The sequence below is a fragment of the Puma concolor genome, chromosome C1 (genome assembly GCF_028749965.1).
Source record: "Puma concolor isolate L17-30 chromosome C1, mPumCon1.1.hap2, whole genome shotgun sequence".
Lineage (NCBI taxonomy): Eukaryota > Metazoa > Chordata > Mammalia > Carnivora > Felidae > Puma > Puma concolor.
The window spans coordinates 176,511,614-176,532,320 of NC_141674.1; the positions used below are offsets into that span (position 1 = coordinate 176,511,614).

Consider the following 20,707-nt stretch of genomic DNA (forward strand, 5'->3'; position numbering starts at 1 on the left):
ACAAGACACATAAACTCACACATTCCATTTTGAGCTTCTAATCAATCAGACACCAAAGGTAAGAAAAACATTTGAAGCCAAATGCTTCAAATCAGCATATATACATGATATATTTAAAAAGGCAAACTTACTTCATTATTTTAGCACATGTAACACTGTTAGATGCTAAATCACAGAGGAAATTTTCCTCTTACCTTGTAAAAAGAGGCATTCATACTGAAACAAGAATCATGTTACTAGCATTGTTCAAATACAAAAAAATCTTACCTAGGAACCAGGATGATAGCAGATAAAAATAGTACAAATGTGTTTCCATTTCCCTAGGCTAAAATCTAAAATAGTGACAAAAATATAGAAAGCTACTGTAATGTATATATGTCTGGTTTTTAACCATCAATATTGGAACATTCTTCCAATTTGGGAGGAATCCTCTGCGTCACTTGAATGTTCATAGAAGGCAATGTTCTGAATTCAAAAACAGAAAGCCTCTATTTACCCCCATGCAGCTGAAGTTATACTTAATTATGCATAACAGTATGCTCAAGTCATTGCTGCTTATACTAAGAGTCCTGGTGTTAGCATGAAGATTTGAGCAGAGTTTAGAAGCAGTTCAGTGGAGTCCGGGAGACTCCACTTGCCAGATCCTCCTGTACTATCCAGTTATTCTGACCAAGCTTATATTGGGTTATGAGGGTAGCTATGACTTCTGCTGTCCTACCCCTTGTTATCTGACAGTACCCCAGGTCTGATTTTCCAGATGCATTGTTGTTTCCAAGTATTTCTCCATATCCATTAGAAATTTCAGGGGCGCCTGGGTGGCTTAGTCGGTTAAACGTCCGACTTCAGCTCGGGTCATGATCTCGCGGTCCGTGAGTTCGAGCCCCGCGTCGGGCTCTGTGCTGACAGCTCAGAGCCTGGAGCCTATTTCCGATTCTGTGTCTCCCTCTCTCTCTGACCCTCCCCCGTTCATGCTCTCTCTCTGTCTCAAAAATAAATAAACGTTAAAAAAATATGTATATGTAAAAAAAAGAAATTTCATTTGGGGCTTAATTTGGAAGTGTTTTCTGTTGCTTAAGACCAAACAGTCTTACTGATACATATTTATAGGGTAAGGAGAGTAAAAATATGTGGCCATCATATGAAAGAGAACAATATACTATATCAAAATAAAGTATAACACATTTCAGGAATAGATGATACATACAAATAAATGGGAAAAGATGGAAGAAATAGCCTTATAAAATGTCTTTGGCCACAATAAACTAAGAAACATTATTATATATTCCTTTATAATCAATTCAGAAAGATTTTTTGAAATAAATGAAATAATGTTAGACACTATTTAAGGGGAAAGAGAAAAGGAGAAAGAAAGTCAGAGATTTTGGTAGTCTTTAAAGGAAAAGTATTCTCTGAGAATAATAATTGCTTTGAGAGGAGGAAAAAAAATAAAAGATAGGAATAAAGAAAAATTGACATTAGGCTTCCTGGAAAGAAGTTCAGAAAATTGTTTGGATTTTTTAAAAAGAAAGAGGAGAGGAATGCTTATTTAGTAAAAGGATTTGATGTATAGAATAAGGACCTGGGATTGATCTATAGTGGAATAGGAATACAGAAATAAGCTTCCAGGAGGTTGGAGTGGGTGTGGTATGTTCAAAATAACCTGTACTGGAACAGCTTTGGCAGTGGAAAAAACCGTAGATTGCTAGGGCAGAGGCTCAGTGGATGAGAAAAAGAATACTGTAAGAATGTCTTGTGAAATGGCAATTTGAGAAGTAGGTCTAGAAGAAATGACATCTAGGATAGTGCTGAGGATGACAGAGCAAGTGGGTCTGAGAGAACCATATGAAGAAGCAGCAGGGTTTTATAATCACATGTATATGACAATCAAAAGAGAGATGCAATGAAAATCCTTTATGTCCTTACCTGAGCTGTCAGCAAAATGATACCTTTCTATCCAGTTAGTCAAATGTTACACAAGAAAAAGTCAGGAAAAAATATGAGGGGAATTTATCTTCGTCATGTGTAGTTGAGGTTGACAATAGATCACCCAATCAAATTTGAAGTGCAAACAGATGCTATAGAAAACTGGGCACAAAACATGGGTGTGAGGTAGAAAGAGTGGGACAAAGTTATCACCAAATCAGAAGACTTGAATTTTATGGATATGATAAGCTCTGGTTATACCCCATCCTCTGGCTGCTGCATCGGGTATAGTCTTTCTTCTCAGAAGTAAGGGAGAAAACTATGATTTTAAAGCTGAAATCAGAGGAATAAGACTCATTAGGCTGACACTGGAAGAATAAAGTTATTATTATTATTATTATTATTATTATTAACAAAATCTGTTAACTGTAGATCAGTCTGAAAGCTGAAGAAAGTAATGACTTCCTTTTGTTTTCAATGATGTAATTGTCAAGTCAAACAATAGGTTTTTTTTGTTTTTAATTTTTTTTAATGTTTATTTTTAAAAGAGAGAGACAAAGCATGAGTGGGGAGGGGCAGAGAGAGAGGGAGACACAGAATCCGAAGCAGGCTCAGAGCCCAATGCAGGGCCTGAACTCACAAACTGTGAGATCATGACCTGAGCCAAAGTCGACGCTTAACCGACTGAGCCACCCAGCAGCCCTAAACAACAGTCTGTTTTTAAGCTCTAAACTTAGTATACAAAACCCCTGACCATGGGGCGCCTGGGTGGCGCAGTCGGTTAAGCGTCCGACTTCAGCCAGGTCACGATCTCGTGGTCCGTGAGTTCGAGCCCCGCGTCAGGCTCTGGGCTGATGGCTCAGAGCCTGGAGCCTGTTTCCGATTCTGTGTCTCCCTCTCTCTCTCTGCCCCTCCCCCGTTCATGCTCTGTCTCTCTCTGTCCCAAAAATAAATAAAAACGTTGGGGAAAAAAAAAAAAAAAAAAAAAACCCTGACCAAAGTTCACTGTGTCTCCTGATTGAATATTTTATCTTAATATTTTAGAATACCAAGGTTGCCTTGGATAATACTCCTAGAACCATCTGCTATTTTCAGTGATCAAAATTTTAACCAAGCTATAACAAAAAAGGGAAAGAATTTCATTCTGTACTACTAAGAAGCTGTCACTCTTAGTTAAAATAGATAAGCTGATATAAGGTGAGAGCACCATCTTCAAAATTTAAGTTGACAGTCTTTAAAAGAAAATGTACACCTTTTCATCTGCATTTTTGTGTGTGTGTGAAATGGAATGTGAAAATCCACATGTGGAAGCGTAAGAAGAAAATAACCAGGAAAATGCCAGAGTAGTGTGAATGGATCTAAAAGAGAGATGTTTGAGATAGCTATGTCAAGGAGGTTTTTTTCCAAAATATTGCAACAAACTGTGTCCTGAAGAATAGTTAGAATCTGGCCAAGTAAACAATGGCCAAAAAAATATTCAAGATAAACCAAACTATATGCATAAAAGCTTCAGAGAAAAAAAAGAGCTGGAGGCCCACTGAAAATTTAGAGGGGACTAGAGTGTAATGAGTAAGAGAAAAATTGGCTTCAGACGAGTAGTTATGGGTAAAGCCTGAGAAACCATGTTAAGGATTTGAATTATATGCTGACTAAAATAAGGAGTCACTGAGAGGTATAAAGTTGAGGTTACATATGAAAAATAGTTGAGGAGAGTAACAATGGAAGCAAGGGAAGCAGTAAACATATTGCTATAGTCCAAGAGAGATGGTGGCAACTTGGATTGGGTAGTGGAAGTGAAGAATAAGAGAAGATGGTTCAAACCAAAAGGATTTACTGGGGGATTTCAAGTCAGAGTTCAGGAGAGGGACAAGTAATGGAGGACAATACCAAGACTTCTGGCCTGAGCAACTAAGTGGGGCAGAGGTGGCGGTAGTAAACGGATACAAAAAAATTCAGTAGTGAATATGGAAAATTTGAGATGTTTGTAGCTTATATGTGTGATAATGTAATTAAACAACTGCATACACAAGACTTAAAATAAAGAAATATCTTCACTAGAGAAATAAAGTTGGAAGCAGGCAAACAAAAGGCTTTGAGTGCTTGTCAGAATGGATAAAGGTGAAAAGTAAAATACAAAGAAAAGTATGCCCAGGATTGAGCCCCAGCATCATAGGAGATGATTAAGAAAGTTCAGATAGGGAAGAGGAAAACCAGGAGAATGTGCTACCTCTTTTCATAAATAAATACAATGTTTCTAGAATAGATTCTTAGGCCACAAGGAAAATCTCAATATGTAATAAATTAAGAACATGGCTTTAGTAAACTGATGTAAAAATATAAATTTATATCAAAACCTCAAAAACATCCAAACAGAAAAAATTGATAAGTTGGACTTTTATTGAAATTAAAAACTTCTGTATGTAAAAGACATTATTAAGAGAAGAAAAAAAAACAGATTGGGGTTAGATATTCGCAAAACATGTGTTAGGATGCAAAGCAGCAGAAAGTCATTCACTCATCGCTGCTTGGAGTGCAAAATGGTACAGCCCCCTCCAGAGACAGTTTAGGTGTTTCTTACAAAACTAGATACAATTTTATCATACTATTCAGTAAGTGTGCTCCTAGGTATTTACCAAACTGATTTGAAACTTTATGTCTCCACAGAAATCTCCACATGAATGTTTATAGCAGCTTTATTCCTAATTGCCAAAAACAGGAAGCAAGCAAGATGTCCTCTGAAAGGTGAGTGGATAAATAAATTGTGGTACATTTATACAATAGAATGTTATTCAGTAGTAAAAAGAAATGAGCCATCAAGTCACAAAAAGGGTATGGATAAATTTTAAATGAATATTGCTAAGTAAAGAAGCCAGATTATAGACTAGCTTGATGGCCAAGTATGTAATGTTCTGGAAAAGGCAAAACACAGAGACAGTAAAGAGATCTATGGTTGTCAGGAGATCAGATGGCAAGAAGAAGGAACATGAATAGATGAAATACAGGAGATATTTTAGGGCAGTAAAACTATTCTGTATGATACTTTCATTGTGGATACATATACTATACATTTTCAAAATCCATATAACTTTATAGCACAGAGTGAATCTTCACGCAAATTTTTAAAAGTCTATGAGAGGTTAGGGGATCCTAGGATGGAATATCGAACATAACCATACAATTTAACCATATGAAAAATATACGAAACAATCTCACTAAAGGGAGTAGAGATTAAAAAAAAGCACTAAATAACTTTGGTAATGAGTGGAATCTGTAAGACTAAAGGCAAAAGAAACAGTACATAAGAATTATAGTCTAGTTAAGGTTGATCCCCATGGGGGTATGGGTTAACAATCCCGATTCTACTATACATGTATACTAGATTTGAAATATTAAGTAAATGGAGGGTAAATGTTGTGGACCAGGTTCCTTACTTTTAGAATGGGAGATGACGGATAAACAAGGGGAACAGGATAAAACGATCCACGTGGTAATGGATTAGAGTTGGGGAGACATTAGCACAAACTCATGTTTAGCTTAATATAGATAAAGATAATTACATATAGAAATATGTACAGATATGTATATATACCGAAATAAATATAATATGCACATGTATTTCCTTGCTCTGTCATCGTCTTCTTTGCCTAGAAGCGATGAATGATACTCCAATAGCAATGAGGACATCTTAGTGCCTAGATCTTGGTTTCTAATACGATCCTTCAGCACAGGGAACCAGGATCTTTGGAGAAATGGCTCATTCTAGGAATGGGGCAGGAAATATAAAGATGAGCCTGTAGTGTCTTGTAGTGTCAGAAAATAAGTGCTAAAAAAGAAAAAAAGTAAACCACAATTATGGAGTTTTGCCAAAGAGATTCAGGAGCCAGTTGAAAGAGCTACCAGTAGCCAACGCTGAAACAATTTGAGCAAGAAAATAAGTGAAGTGGTATTAGATTATAAGCCACTGCATTAAATAAATATCCTTGAGTCCCTATTAATATAAATACATGATTGAATACATTTTTAAGTTGAGAAAGAATAGAAATCTCCATTACAGAATAATTCCAAACAATTTCTATGTATAATCTGCCCTCAAAGAAATGGAGTATAACTGTCACTTTTTAACAGTGGGTCATGTACGGTGACTTCTTTCCAAAGTGTACAGTATGCAAAAAGGGAAACAATGAATAACTTTACAGTAGAGAAACTTGGCAAACACTGTCTCACCGGGTGATCAAGGTAAATCACATTGATAGTATGTGCCTTTGCTATGATGTAATGAAAAATGGCATTTTGGGGCGCCTGGGTGGCGCAGTCGGTTAAGCGTCCGACTTCAGCCAGGTCACAATCTAGCGGTCCGTGAGTTCGAGCCCCGCGTTGGGCTCTGGGCTGATGGCTCAGAGCCTGGAGCCTGTTTCCGATTCTGTGTCTCCTTCTCTCTCTGCCCCTCCCCCGTTCATGCTCTGTCTCTCTCTGTCCCAAAAATAAATAAACGTTGAAAAAAAAAATTAAAAAAAAAAAAAAAAAGAAAAATGGCATTTTGCCTCTGTGGTCTTCCTCCCAAAAACCCATAATCTCAGTCTAACCACAAGAAAAACACAGGATAAAACCAGTTGAGGACCATTCTATAAAATACCCATCACTACTCTTCGAAACTGGCACAGCCTTCAAAAATAAGGAAAGTATGAGAAATTGTCGCAGGCAAGTGATAGTTAAGGAGACATGACAATTAAATGTAATGTGGTATCCTGAATTGGAGTCTGGAACAGAAAAAGGGCATTACGTTAAAAACTAAGGAAATATGAATAAAGTATGAACTTTAGTTAATAATGTATCGATATCATAAATTACAACAAATGTAGCATACTAATATGAAATGTTAATAAGCAGATAAATAGTATAGAGCATACCGGAAATCTCTGTACTAACATCACAGCTTTTCTGTAAATCAAATACTGTTCTACAATATAAAGTTTATTTGAAAAACAATACTTAAAAGAAGAAATGATATACTCTGAAGGCAAAATATTTTATCCTCAAAAATTTGGAAGAAAAATAATATATATATTGGAAAGGATACTGTAATTGTGTACATGGTATTAAGGCTGGTGTGTGAAATTTAAGCACAGCCTAAAGCTAACTCCCCTGTTGAAAATTCTTTCCTTCACCAAATATGTTAGGTATACATCCTTTTGAAGAGATGTGTCAGCAACTGCTGCTTCTTATGGATTATACCTAAATGCAATGAATATCTTTACACGTTTCCTCTACTGCTAGTTCTTTTTGCCTTTTTTAATGAAGATCTTGTGTGTTATTGCTTTTACCTTCGCCCATTATTTTTGTTGAAACAATGTGCTTCTCTGTTACAGTTTCCAAATAAGTAATCAGGAAAATATTCCCATTTCAGTAAGAAAATGCCACCACACAATGAATTCGCCTTATTTAATTTTTTCACAAAGTATTTTTTACCTGAAACCAAAATAATGTATTGCTTGCTTTAAAAAAAAAAATAATGTACAAATTTCACCTACTGCTGTATTTTCTTAAATATATGGATGATAGATTATCTTATTTGTGAAAGCATAAGAAAACACATATGTTCTGAGGCCATAGTTTTAAGATGATGCCAATCATGAAAGCCAAAAGATTGCACCAAAAAAACAAAACAAAACACAAAAACAAACAAAACCAAACCAAAGAAACAAAAAAACTGTCTTCATGATTAAGTATCACTCTGTGTTTTGAATATACATAATTAAAAATCAAATAAGCTATAATATTTAAAACTGGATATTTGGGTAAGGGTAAGAATGTCTCACTAGTTGCTGATTATTTGAATTGCATTGATCACATTTTTTCTCTTGTTCACCCTGTGAAGTTCTTTAACCAAAGAAACCAATATGGTGATTAAGTGAAGCCTAGTGAAAATCAAGTCTCCAATATTTTATTAAGATAGTGCAAATTAAAGCATTTGGTAAGCTATGAAGTGGTGTGCAAACGGTACTGTTTAGTTATATTTTCATCCCTCTGAGAACATGAGTTAGAGAGGTGAGAAACCAACAGATTGTTAAAACTGTGAAGGACGTTTCAGGTGAACTTTCACAAGACCAGAATTGAAATGAAAATAAAGTCCTCAAAAAAAGTGTCAGGACACTTGCCACCTTGTAGCTTCTACTTGTAGACTTTAGGGGATGTTCTAACATCTTTTTCTTTCACAAAGTGACCTAGAAACTCTCAAGAGAGCCTTTGTAAGTAACTTCTGCCTTAAACTTTTCACTCTACTACCTAAATCCTGGTGCACTAACCTCTAAAACTTTCCTCCCTCTTGATAAGGTGTGGTCAAATTAGATTGTCATATCTTCCATTTTCCCGTTGTGGATGTTTTCATGGAGGTTGTGATTATGGAAGTTTTCACAGTCAAGCATCATTTGCCCAGTAAAGCACATATAAACAGTTCCAATTTTCTTTAAAGACAGACATATAAAATTGCATGGAATGCAGAAGCAGGGCAAAAATAGAGCTAAAAGTAAAATCACACTTATTAGCATTTACGAATGCTTTAACTTTCTGTTTTAAAGTAAACCCTATTGAGGATTTCTGTTTCATTTTCAATTTGTTGTCCTCCCTTTAACTTTTTTCAAGGAATAATAATAATAATTATAGTAATAATAAAAATAACAGTAATATCTTGCAATATGTTATTTTATAACTCAGTTTAAAAATCCTATGATGTTATCAGAAGTCCAAATTTCTTAACATGACTCGTATTTATTACTCTAGACCCATCACTTTTAGGGACCTCGTTGTACTCTGTACTTGAGCCTTTCCTGACTATTCATAATTCTGGAAGTGTAGAATGTTGTTTTTAGCCGCTGGCCGTTTGTGTGTGTTTTTCTCGGTATCTTACCTTCCTATTAACTCATTCATTCTGCAAATCGTGGCTAGAAAACAGCTTTTTTTGACCTTCAAATTGGGATCAGATGACCTTCTTTAAACCCAGCACTTTGTTATCAGGGTACATACAGTGTTGCAAAATTGCCTTAGTATTTATCTGTATTTATTACTATGTACAAAAAACCTTGAGTGATCCTTGAATCTACTCTGTCCATATTACCTGGTGCCATGCCTGACACATAGGAGATGATCAGTAAATACCTATGAATCAATGAATGGATGGATAGATGGAGGGATGAAATAGGCATGGTGTTATTTTTCAGGACTAATTGACTTGCTTAGCCTTCATCATTTAATTATACAAGTGTTCTTGTGTATCTGTTATTGCCAGGAATGGTGCTGAGCAAATCATCCGTGAACATAGTGCTCAACTCCAAGGCTACATCAGGCCTTCTGAACCTTGTCACTACTGACATTTTGGGCTAGAAAGTTCTTTGTTGGTCGGGAAGGCTCTGTCCCCTGCATTAAAGGTTATTTTGCAGCATTCCTGGTCTCTACCTACTACATGCCAATAGTTCCTCAGTTACGACAAACAAGAATATCTCTAGACTTCACCAAATGTCCTCCAGGGGTCAATATTACTCTTGGCTGAGAACCATTGGGTTACACTGTATTGGTTTATACAGTTATTAACCTCGTATTTAAGATAAAGCATTGTGATAGAAAATGTATAAGATGATAAAGGCAGAGCAAAGAATACATGAACCAACCTAGGGAACTAAGGAGAAGAGCAACTCTTCAAAATTCTAGTGAGTAAATAAGACGTGGCTCCTGCCCACAAGAAGGACACAATACAGTAATTACAGGAAGTGGGCAAATAGGCCATTAAAATGTAGTGTGGTAGAAGCAGCCACAGAAGCAGAGAACGGTACAAACCCAGGAGGATCACTAATTACAATTTTATGCCGCTACCCCTGAAATGTGACATGAATAAGGGAAGTGAGTTACAAGGAGACAAATATTATATTTATTAAGTATTTGCCACAGAGCAATCACTGTGAGTTTTGGAGTCCAGAGATGCTGTACATGACATAACAAAAAATATACACGTTGGTTTCTGCTGTCAAAAAAATATTAAATAGGGTGCCTGGGTGGCTCAGTCAGTTAAGCATCTGACTCTTGATTTCAGCTCAGCTCATGATCCCAGGATCATGGGATCAAGCCTCACATCAGGCTCTCTATTGAGCATGGAGCCTGCTTAAGATTCTCTCTCCCTGTCCCTCAGTCCCTCCCCTGCTGCTCACACATTTTCTCTCTCTCTCTCTCTCACAAATAATAAAGTAAATAGTTTTTAAAAAATTAAATAATTGTTAAAAAAAAAAAAAAAAGGTGGGGGGCACCTGGGTGGCTCAGTCGGTTAAGCGTCCGACTTCGGCTCAGGTCACAATCTCACAGTTTGTGAGTTTGTGAGGCCCGCGTCGGGCTCTGTGCTGACAGCTCAGAGCCTGGAGCCTACTTCGGATTCTGTGTCTCCCTCTCTCTCTGCCCCTCCCCCCCCCCCTCTCTCTCTCTCTCTCAAAAATGAACATTAAAAAAATTTAAAAAAAAATAATTGTTGAAAGATGTAATGCTTAGAAAACTGCTAGAAAATAATGGAACTCTAATCTTCATAATGCAGTATATAAAAAGAATTCAGAAAAGGGGACCATCAGCGTAAACTGCAGTAGTGCAGCTTAATGGACAATATGAGGTTTATGAGAGGTCTTAGGCAAAGAAAAGCAAATGGGGACGATAGACCTGTCCAGGTAACCGGGAGATGAAAACACAAAAGAAAATCCTCTATGATGAGAATAAGCAGGTTGCCAGAGCTAAGAATATGATACTGGGGCAATAGTGGAATGGTTTTAGATAGGTAGATGGTAGATAGATAGATAGATAGATAGATAGATAGATAGATAGATAGATAGATACGTATATATAGCAGGGAAGCTGTTGCAGTAGACAGATTAGAATCAATGCTGGTGCTTCCTTAGTGCCATGGTAGAATTAAAGGTGTACTTGAATATAGTCAAATAAGAATATGAAATACTGATTTATAACAGAAAGAAGTAGACAAAAGGATAATTACAATAATCCAGGGTGAAGTGGCTATGGCCTGGGCAAGGCTAGTGACAGCAAGTCAGAATACCAGAGGTGCAGTCAGGAATTGCAAATAATAAAGCTCAGTATTGTTCACTCCTTTGTTTTCTTGTCTAAAACTTCTGCAAAGTTTGTCTTTGAAGAAAATAATGTGACTACAGAACATGAAACAATTGGAAAAGAGAGGTGATGGAGGTGAAGAAAAATTCAACTAAAATAAAGGATCCCTTGCCTGGACCAGTGATTCTCAAATCCGACTGCCTGTGAATCTGAAGCCTAGGGAGATTTAAAAGATACCTATGCTCAAGGGCCAACCCAGAGAAGCTGATTTACTGGCCAACAAGAGGCTGTCTACTAGATGGTTTTAATACATCTACATGTGATTCTATGTGCATTTGGGGCTAAGAACAAATGGTCTGGACTTACCTGTAGCTGTTTTCACCTGCAGACCATTGAAAGTCAGCTTTCTGTTAGGTACACATTTCCACTTTCTACGGAAAGTGAATATATCCTTAAACCTCATAATGAATTAATTCAGCAGATTGGCAATATCCCACAATTAAGAATTCCTAGCTATTGGTAACATACAAAATGTTTAGCACTCACAAAATGTTTCAGAATAAGATTATGTTTTTTCAAAGGAACTGTGTTTTCCCTTTTCCTTCTCATTACAGAGGAAATAGACTATGAAGAGAAAATAAAAGAAAGAGCTATTCTTTTTTCATCTCACTCCATCGATACATTTTCAATGTTAAACAAGGACTTCTTTAAAGAAGAATAAGTTAGTGATTGTGTCATGGTGTATTCATGTCCATCCTTGCCTCTCAGCCCCTCCAACATTACAACATATTTTCCTGATGAGGTAAAAGTTTCAGTGTTGGCATCACATGACTAGAAAAACATGTGAGCACAAGATCCCAAACCAAGGCTCTGAAATTCATTATGGGGAGTGTGCAAAAGCATCCCACTCAGAAATTTATTCACATCCACATTTATTCACATTCACATTGTTCTGGAATGTTAAAAATTAAGATTCACTTTGAACCCAGTAATGACAGAAATGATCAGTTTTAACCAATACCTCTTTTTTTCTTTAATATGACTGGGTTGTTTGAATCAAATCATTTTGGTCAAATTCTGTTTTCAGCTACCTGGTAGAAAAACACATTTTCAAGGATAAATAAATGATGGTTCTTAAAAAATGCAAATATTATCATATTGTTCCCCTACTGAAAACCATGCTGTGTATACACATTGCATTTTGGTCTAACTAGCTTGTAAGGCTTCCTATCTCTCTCATTTTATTGTAGGCCATTTTTCCTTTTGTCTTCTAGATTTTAGCTATGATCCTCTTTCACTTCTTCAAGTATCAGTATCCCCACCAGCCTCAAAACATGAGCCTGCCATTTCTACCCTACACTGTCCCACAGTCTCAGTGAACTTATTCTAAATACTTTCTTTGTTTAGGGAAGAGTTCACTGTCCTGACAGACTAGGGCGGGTATCAACTGTTTATTGTCCTTTCCTTTATAGTATGTGATAGCATGTAATTGTATTGTGTGTTCTTATTTGATTGGAGACTTAGTATCCTGACAGCAGGGGTCTGATGTGCTTATTATATTCTGGGTATTAGCCCTGGGCCTGGGACATTGCAAGCACAGAAATATTTGCTGACTAAACAAATGATTTAAGGGTTAAGCAGCCCAGGGGCAGCTAGATGGGAGGTCCTGGCCCATTTGCTCCAAATTCAGAACACAAAAAGCAACACTGATTACTGTTAATGTTCATCATAGTTTGTTGCCGTCCAGACATTTATTGACATTCTGAGGGCCATGAAAGTAGTGGGGACTCTCAAGCTCCATTATTTCAAAAGCTTAAGGAGAATCATATTCTTATCCTGAAAAAGACTGCACAAAATAATTAAAATACCAAATCTTTTGAATTGTACCATATGACATCATATTGTACCATATGACATGAGTGATAAACTCATGTTTATCAGGGTCTCTGGCTCTTGTATATGTCTCGTTAATGCCAAATTGGAAGAGCATTATTTAAGGAAAGCCGTTTAGAAGATAAAATCCTTTACAAGATCCTGTAAGGAGAAAAAAATAGAGATATCTCTGGAGATAATCTGGAGGTTTGGACAATAAGACAGAGAGGTGAGGACATCGGCTCCCATATCTCAGCTGTGCCAATTCCAGCTATGTAAATTTAGACAAGTTTCTAAAACCAACTGAGCCTCAGTTCCTAATCTGTAAAATGGAATAATAATCTTCACTGTATATGTGTAAAGTGCCTCACACAGTGCCATGCCAGAGAAAAGTTACTGTCCATAATGAGTGCTAATGTGGAAAATGACAACAGAATTAATAACTCCAGTGGACACAGTTAGCCAAGAATCTAGAAAGAGTACTTTTGCATTAGGATCTCTTTTCGTAAGTTTAAAATAAGTAGATAGCAAATGTAGTTCAAGGAGGGAATTTTTTTATTAAATATAATTTATTGTCAAATTGGTTTCCATACTCAAGGAGGGAATTTTTACTATCTTAACTGACTAAATCTCATTTTAGTAAAAATTATATGAAACTATCTAAAATCTAATTTTTAGGGGCGCCTGGGTGGCTCAGTCGGTTGAGCGTCCGACTTCGGCTCAGGTCACGATCTCACGGTCCGTGAGTTCGAGCCCCGCGTCGGGCTCTGGGCTGATGGCTCAGAGCCTGGAGCCTGCTTCCGATTCTGTGTCTCCCTCTCTCTCTGACCCTCCCCCGTTCATGCTCTGTCTCTGTCTCAAAAATAAATAAACGTTAAAAAAAATTTAAAAAAAATAAAATAAAATAAAATCTAATTTTTACCACTTTTTAACATTTAAATTACTTTTATCCTGTTCATTTCTGGCCATTCTAAAATAGATCTAATCCAGTTTACGCATTTCACATGCATTTGTATTGAACTATTTTAATTTGATAAGTTTGTAACTGCCAGTTTTCTACTTGTTGTCTGAATGATACAGGGCAAAAATTTTAATCACTGCTAAAAATTACAAAACATTTCTCAGTTTGTATCGTACATAAACAGTAATGTTTTCAAGTGGCTATATCTATAACATTTTGTAAATTCAGTTATATTTATTAGGCAAAAGGAAGGACAGAGATAAATTCTAATTTATTAGAAGAAAGTTTTATTGAGCCACCGTAATAAAAAAAAGGCTAATCCATTGGTTTTTGCATTCACATAAGGCAAAAATGATTCTCTTATCTCTATGTTATTGAAAAAAAGGATTTTCTGGGGCGCCTGGGTGGCACAGTCGGTTGAGCTTCCGACTTCAGCTCAGGTCACGATCTCGCGGTCCGTGAGTTCGAGCCCCGCGTCGGGCTCTGGGCTGATGGCTCAGAGCCTGGAGCCTGTTTCCGATTGTGTGTCTCCCTCTCTCTCTGCCCCTCCCCCGTTCATGCTCTGTCTCTCTCTGTCCCAAATAAATAAATAAACATTGAAAAAAAAAAAAAAAGAAAAAAAGGATTTCCATGTCTCACAAATGCATTAATATTTATTTTTTACGCTGTATTCAGTTATAAGCTATTATAAAGATTTTATTTTCAGGTTTTCAAATGTGATGCCAGACCCTTAGGATGTAGCAAAAGATATTCACTGAAATAGGAACCATATGTTTTTACTCTGTATAACAGTATGAACAACTGAAGGGGTTTCAGAATATATATACATTCTCTGAAAACTATATCCCAGTGGTTGTGCATGTTTGTATTTTTCTTAAAAGTACATCAGAAATTTAACGGAGTCTCTGTCCCTGATTCTTTGAAGTGAAGACCACTTTATAATAAGAGGCACTGTTCTAGCTGAGAAGACGTATTTTCTGTACTCACTACTCTGCCATCCTAGAGGAGACTAACCAAAAAAACTCAAAAAACTATAAATAAATATGTGTATTAGTATGCCTCATTTATAGTGTAAAAAGCAGCAGCATCTATTTTACATTCATTCATTCATTAAACATCTATTGAGAATACAAGATACCAGGTTCTTTTCCAGGCCCTGGAGATAAAGTTATGGGGGGTTTAAAAAAAAGAATAAAAACTCTATTCTTGGGATGCCTGGGTGGCTCAGTCGGTTGAGCATCCGACTTCAGCTCAGGTTGTGATCTCATGCCTTATGAATTCAAGCCCAAGTTGTGAGTTGGGCTCTGTTTTGATAGCTCGGAGCCTGGAGCCTGATTCGGATTCTATGTCCCTCTCTCGCTCTGCTCTTCCCCCGCTCATTCTCTGTCTCTCTCTGTCTCTCTCTCTCTCTCTCTCTCTCAAGAATAAATAAAACATTTTTTAAAAAAAACATTAAAACTCTACTCTCATTGGACTTATATTCTAGAAGTGGAAACCGACAATAAACAAGACCAATAAAATATTTTCACATATTCAAAAGCAATTAGTTTTAAAGACACAAAGCAGAAAATCAATCTAGTAACTGTGGTGGCCCTGGAAGAGGTTGCAACTTCAGACACAATGGCCAGGGAAGGACTCACTGAAGGGACGATATTGGAAAATGAACTGAAGAAAGTATTTTGAAGCAAATTATTGCCTATTGGAAAGAAGAGCATTTAAGGTAGATGGAATAGCAAATATAAATTGAAATAAGAAATGCAAGGGTGGAAGCATACCTGGCTTATTCAAGAAGCAGCAGGAAGACCTATATACATGGAGTGAAGTAAGAAAGGGGCAAACTTGTAAAAGATCAGATCAAAGAGGTAAGTAGGCATTACTGGTCTTTATAAGAACCGTGTTTCTTATCTGACAGACTGGATGACTTTGGATGGTTTTGAAGAAAGGAGCAACATGAATTGACATTGTTAAAGTCTCACTCTGACTTCTGAGTTGAAAATATACTCTAGGAAGACAGGCATAAAATCTGAGTGACAGGTTAGTTAATAGGATATTGCCATCATCAAGGTGAAAGATGATCATTACTCGGACAAAGTAATAACAATGGGAATGGTAAAAAGTAGTAAACTTGGGATGGATTTTGAAGGCAGAGTTGACAAGATATGATAATACGTCAGATGTGGCATATCAAAGAAAGGAGTAAAAACTACAGGATCTTTATCGCAAGCAAATTGAAGATAGAGCTGTCATTTACTACTATAAGGAAGCCTGGCTTACAGCAGGTTTGGGGAGTGTGTCATTCTAGAACCTTGGCCTTTTTACATATAGGGTTGGAGGTGCCTACTGAGCATTTAAGTCCAGCTGTCTAATACACAGTTTGACATATAATTCTGGAGTCTAGGGGATAAGTCTTGGCTAAGGCTGTAAATTTGGGAGTCGTGGCAGTCATCAGTATATACCTTGTATTTAAAGCCATGGATTTATTGGGGCGCCTGGGTGGCGCAGTCGGTTAAGCGGCCGACTTCAGCCAGGTCACGATCTCGCGGTTCGTGAGTTCGAGCCCCGCGTCGGGCTCTGGGCTGATGGCTCAGAGCCTGGAGCCTGTTTCCGATTCTGTGTCTCCCTCTCTCTCTGCCCCTCCCCCGTTCATGCTCTGTCTCTCTCTGTCCCAAAAATAAATAAACATTGAAAAAAAAAAAATTTAAAAAAAAAAATAAAGCCATGGATTTACAAAAGTAGTGGATAAAAATTAGAGAAGAGTTTTAAGGACTAAGCTCTGAAGTAATCCAAAATTTTGAGATTAGGGAAACAAGAAGCAGCAGCAAATTTGACCAGTGAGCAAGAGAAGAAAGAAACAAACCTGCAACCCTGAAAGTCAAGTGCAAAATACATATTAACTCTGTTACATGCAGCTGAAAGTTCAAGTGACATGGGACTAAGAATCGACCACGAGATTTAACAACCTGGGAGTCATTGGTAACCCTCCCTACAAGGGCTGTTTTATAGGGAGGCCCTCCTCCATATAGTTGGATATATTTGTTTTGTTCTTCATGCCCCCTAGAAATGAAACAAAGAGGTTTTAACTGAGCTTGAGTCAAAGCATGAGTGGCAAAAACCATTGGTAAAGATTTTTCTAAATATAAAGTGACCAACTGAAGGATTTTTGATTCTAGAAATAACATTCTGGTAAGCATTCTCTTAAAAACATAAAGCCAAAATACTAATATATTATTTTTCTTCTGTCCCCCTCAATTGTACTTTACATCCCATAATGACATTAATAAAGAAGTAAACATGACATTGTCTTTCAAGAAACCAGTGCCTATTCATGCATCATGTCATCTGTTCCTTTTTGCACAAGATAAACATCAAACACTGGTGATCTCCTTCAATCTTAGCAATTGACACTATCTAGAGGGCAGAATTAGTACTAGGAATTTTATATAGTTCACTAATTCACTCCCAATTAGGATAAAGTAGGCCAATAAAAGTTTAGTGGAATTGTACAGTTTTTAATTTATGTGGAAGTCTGTTTTAAGTCACACTAAGTCAAATCTACAAATGTTCTCTATACAATTTACTATAATGAAGCCAAAGAGATAATTTGAACAAAAGCTAAGTAAATAATTTTTTTTTCCCCTCTCATCTGACTTCACACTTATCTGTGATTATGACTGGATTTATTTTCATTTAAAAAGGATTTGGGGAGCGCCTGGGTATCTCAGTAGGTTAAGCCTCTGACTTTGGCTCAGGCCACGATCTCGTGGTGCCTGAGTTCAGGCCTCATGTCAGGCTCTGTGTTGACAGCTCAGAGCCTGGAGCCTGCTTTGGATTCTGTGTTTCCCTCTCTCTCTGCACCTGCCCTGCTCATGCTCTCTTTGTCTCTGTCCCTCTCTTAAAAAGAATAAAAAAATAAAAAATGGAAAAAAAAAAGATTTGAAGATTTTGCTTCCAACAGTAGGAGTCTCTACTGAGCTATTTGTTCTGATTCAATTTTTAAAACAAATAGCTATCAATTCAATACCTATTGTCAATACTTAATAGTATATTCATTCATTTTTGTAATTTAGATAAAATATTTAGATTTCTTTTCTAATGTGGTATCAAGAGATAACGATAATGACCACATTTTGAATTTTCAATAAATATACACATGAGCTTCTCAAGGTTAAGAACTTACTGAATTTTCTAACACTAAGGCTTCGAACAGTATGTGGTTGTTCTGAAATGATTACTGAATATGCGGAAGAAAGGTGAAAGCTAAGAGAATTCTTGACATATGGGGACTAGGTTCAACCTTTCTTATATTTCCATCACTATTGGGGCTGTAGTGATAGAAATCTCTACCCACGAAATTATCCCAAAGACTCAAAACACTGACAAAAAGTCTTTTATTTTTACCTTCTTTATATCTATATTCAGACTGATCTTTGTGTCGTCCCCATTCCCCATGCCTTTAATGAAGTTTAGAGTTGTCCAGCTGTTATTTCTCTAGGTAATCTACTGATGCTTCTGCCCAGTATCTTATTATTTGCCCCATAGCATCAGGATGTGATTTGTCATAGAATTTAGAATATATTTTTGCTACTGAAAGTTAGCTTTGAGACAATCTAGGCTCTTCTATTTTGTAGGTAAAAATACCAAAATCTAGAGAACTGTGGGGATTTGTTCAAGTTTAGACATTGCATAGAGGCAGAAACAAGAATTGGCCTAATTGCCACTTTAAAGCAATTTGGAAGTTGTGTCACTCAAATAACACTTATTCTAATGGCTATTTTTTTTAATTGGCATATAAGTTTTAAATTGTGCCAAAGAATAGCAGGAAAACACAAAATGTACTCTAACTCCAGCAGGGTCCACTGTGGCAGATATGCGTGTGCAGACCACATGCATAGAATAAATATAAATAAGATGAGAACAATACCAACATAACACACATGACTGTCATAAAACCTATGCACAGAATATAAGGCATTTCTAGATCTTTGATAAATTGAACAGTGAAATCAAGAATAGCTACCAAATGTAATGAGCCATTGTGGAAATGATCCTCCCTAAAGTGCAGAGAGAAAAGAGGTAAAGAAAAAGTTTTCATCAGAGTGACTGTGGCAGCCCCAGTTATCACCACTCTTTAGCCTAATCATAATAATAAATGATTCTGCAGCTTAATCAATTCTAGAAATGGATGGAATTTATCATAAATATAATCAGTTGTACTCAACCAGTCTGAAAAAAATGTGTATACACACACACACACACACACACACACACACACACACACACGTCAATGTAAGAAGATTTATCAGAATGGCAGTATTTATTCGTTTCTATGTAACTCGTTTATTTGGCTTCACTCTTTTCCAGGCAGACTTCTTTATTAACATACCTGTCAACTTCTTTGACTTTATCCCCTGGTGGATAAAGCTATGGAGTCAGAGATTGTAGAATCTGTCAGTTTTTAACTGTGTACAAAAAAGCTCTAAATCTGAACCTCATAATCATTCTGGAATTAAAGGAAATTTTTCTATTCTGAGGCAGAAGCAATATATAAGATTTATTCATTGCCTGGATAAAATATACCTTATGACTAGTCACCTTTCTGCTCTCTTTTCATATTTATTGTACTAATTCACATCATGGCCAATTTGGTCTCTAGATGCTCTATTATTGGAAGAATAGTGATTTGGAGGTGAGGGAGCATCTAGTTATCTGATGGCTGCAAAACAAATCTTCCCATGGTGAGTTAACAGGCACTATGTCTTAAATATTTTGAGCCTTTCAAGTGTTAGTAGCTTCCTCTCTCAGCCTTCTCAATATTCTTGACTGAACAATACTGAGATACAATTCACAAAATGTATTTATTCCACTCTACATATCCCCACATGTGAAGCACTAGCTTCCTGTGTCCTTTCAACTCTTCATAAATGCTACCATAAAGCTAATGCAGGTTGTTTTTCAAATCGGATAGTTGTGAAATAAACGTGAAATTTTAAAACATGAAAAGAAAACAGCATTAAAAAAAAAGCTGGCTCTATTTATTTGTTTCTCCCAAATGCTCACAAAACAAGCTCTCTCCTTTGGGTTCATTCTCACTCATACAGACTTCTTTAACATACTCGCCACCTTCTTTGAGGGGGTAAATTCCCAGGAAATAAGGGTTCATTATTATTCTCTCATTTCCCTAGAATCTGGCACAATGCCTGCCATCCAATAGTCAGTAAATAAATGTATAATAATGAGAAAATGAATGAATGAATTTAATATCTGACAGAAATATGTAATCCATTCTTGCTTATATAGCTCAGTATGCTGACAGGATCTCTGAGTAATCATTATCAATAGCAAAGAGCATTGACTGAGTGCCTATTTAGATAATATAATCTTATTTAAGTAATTAGCAACCATGCTCTCTGTTTCTGAACTAGAAGACTCCTTCAGTAGAATGTACTGAAGATTGAAATAGTAGTCAAGGTAATTTCTTATGAATACATTAAAGGAGGAAGATAATTACACATAAATGAAGACTATATGGGAAAAGATAAAGAGAAAATCCAGATCAATTTCATATATTGGATTCTTCCAGAATTCTGACTCAAAACACGAAAGTCATAAGTTGAATGTTTGCCTTCTGTGCTGATCAGAGAAATCTTGAAGTTTTAAACAGCTTACTTTGTAATTCAACATTAGGAAATATTGACAGACTTTGCTTCCATTACTCTTGGACATTAGACAGTATAAGTCAATGTTGATCATTTATTCCAACATCTGTGTAACTGTTTAAGAGAAAAGACATCATTGTTTGACATGATGGTACTGCATTATGGTACCATTAAAATCAAAGACAATTGAAGGATAGCAGGTGTT

General features: G+C 36.5%; 1 protein-coding gene across 1 annotated transcript in view; it reads left to right on the forward strand.

The window, feature by feature from the left end:
* Positions 1 to 20,707, forward strand: part of GULP1 (GULP PTB domain containing engulfment adaptor 1) — a 773,858-nt gene that overhangs the window by 383,331 nt on the left and 369,820 nt on the right. The window contains exon 5 of the mRNA XM_086719114.1: positions 4,588 to 4,665. The gene's annotated coding sequence lies outside the window, so the exon portion shown is untranslated. The remainder of the gene's footprint in view (positions 1 to 4,587; positions 4,666 to 20,707) is intronic.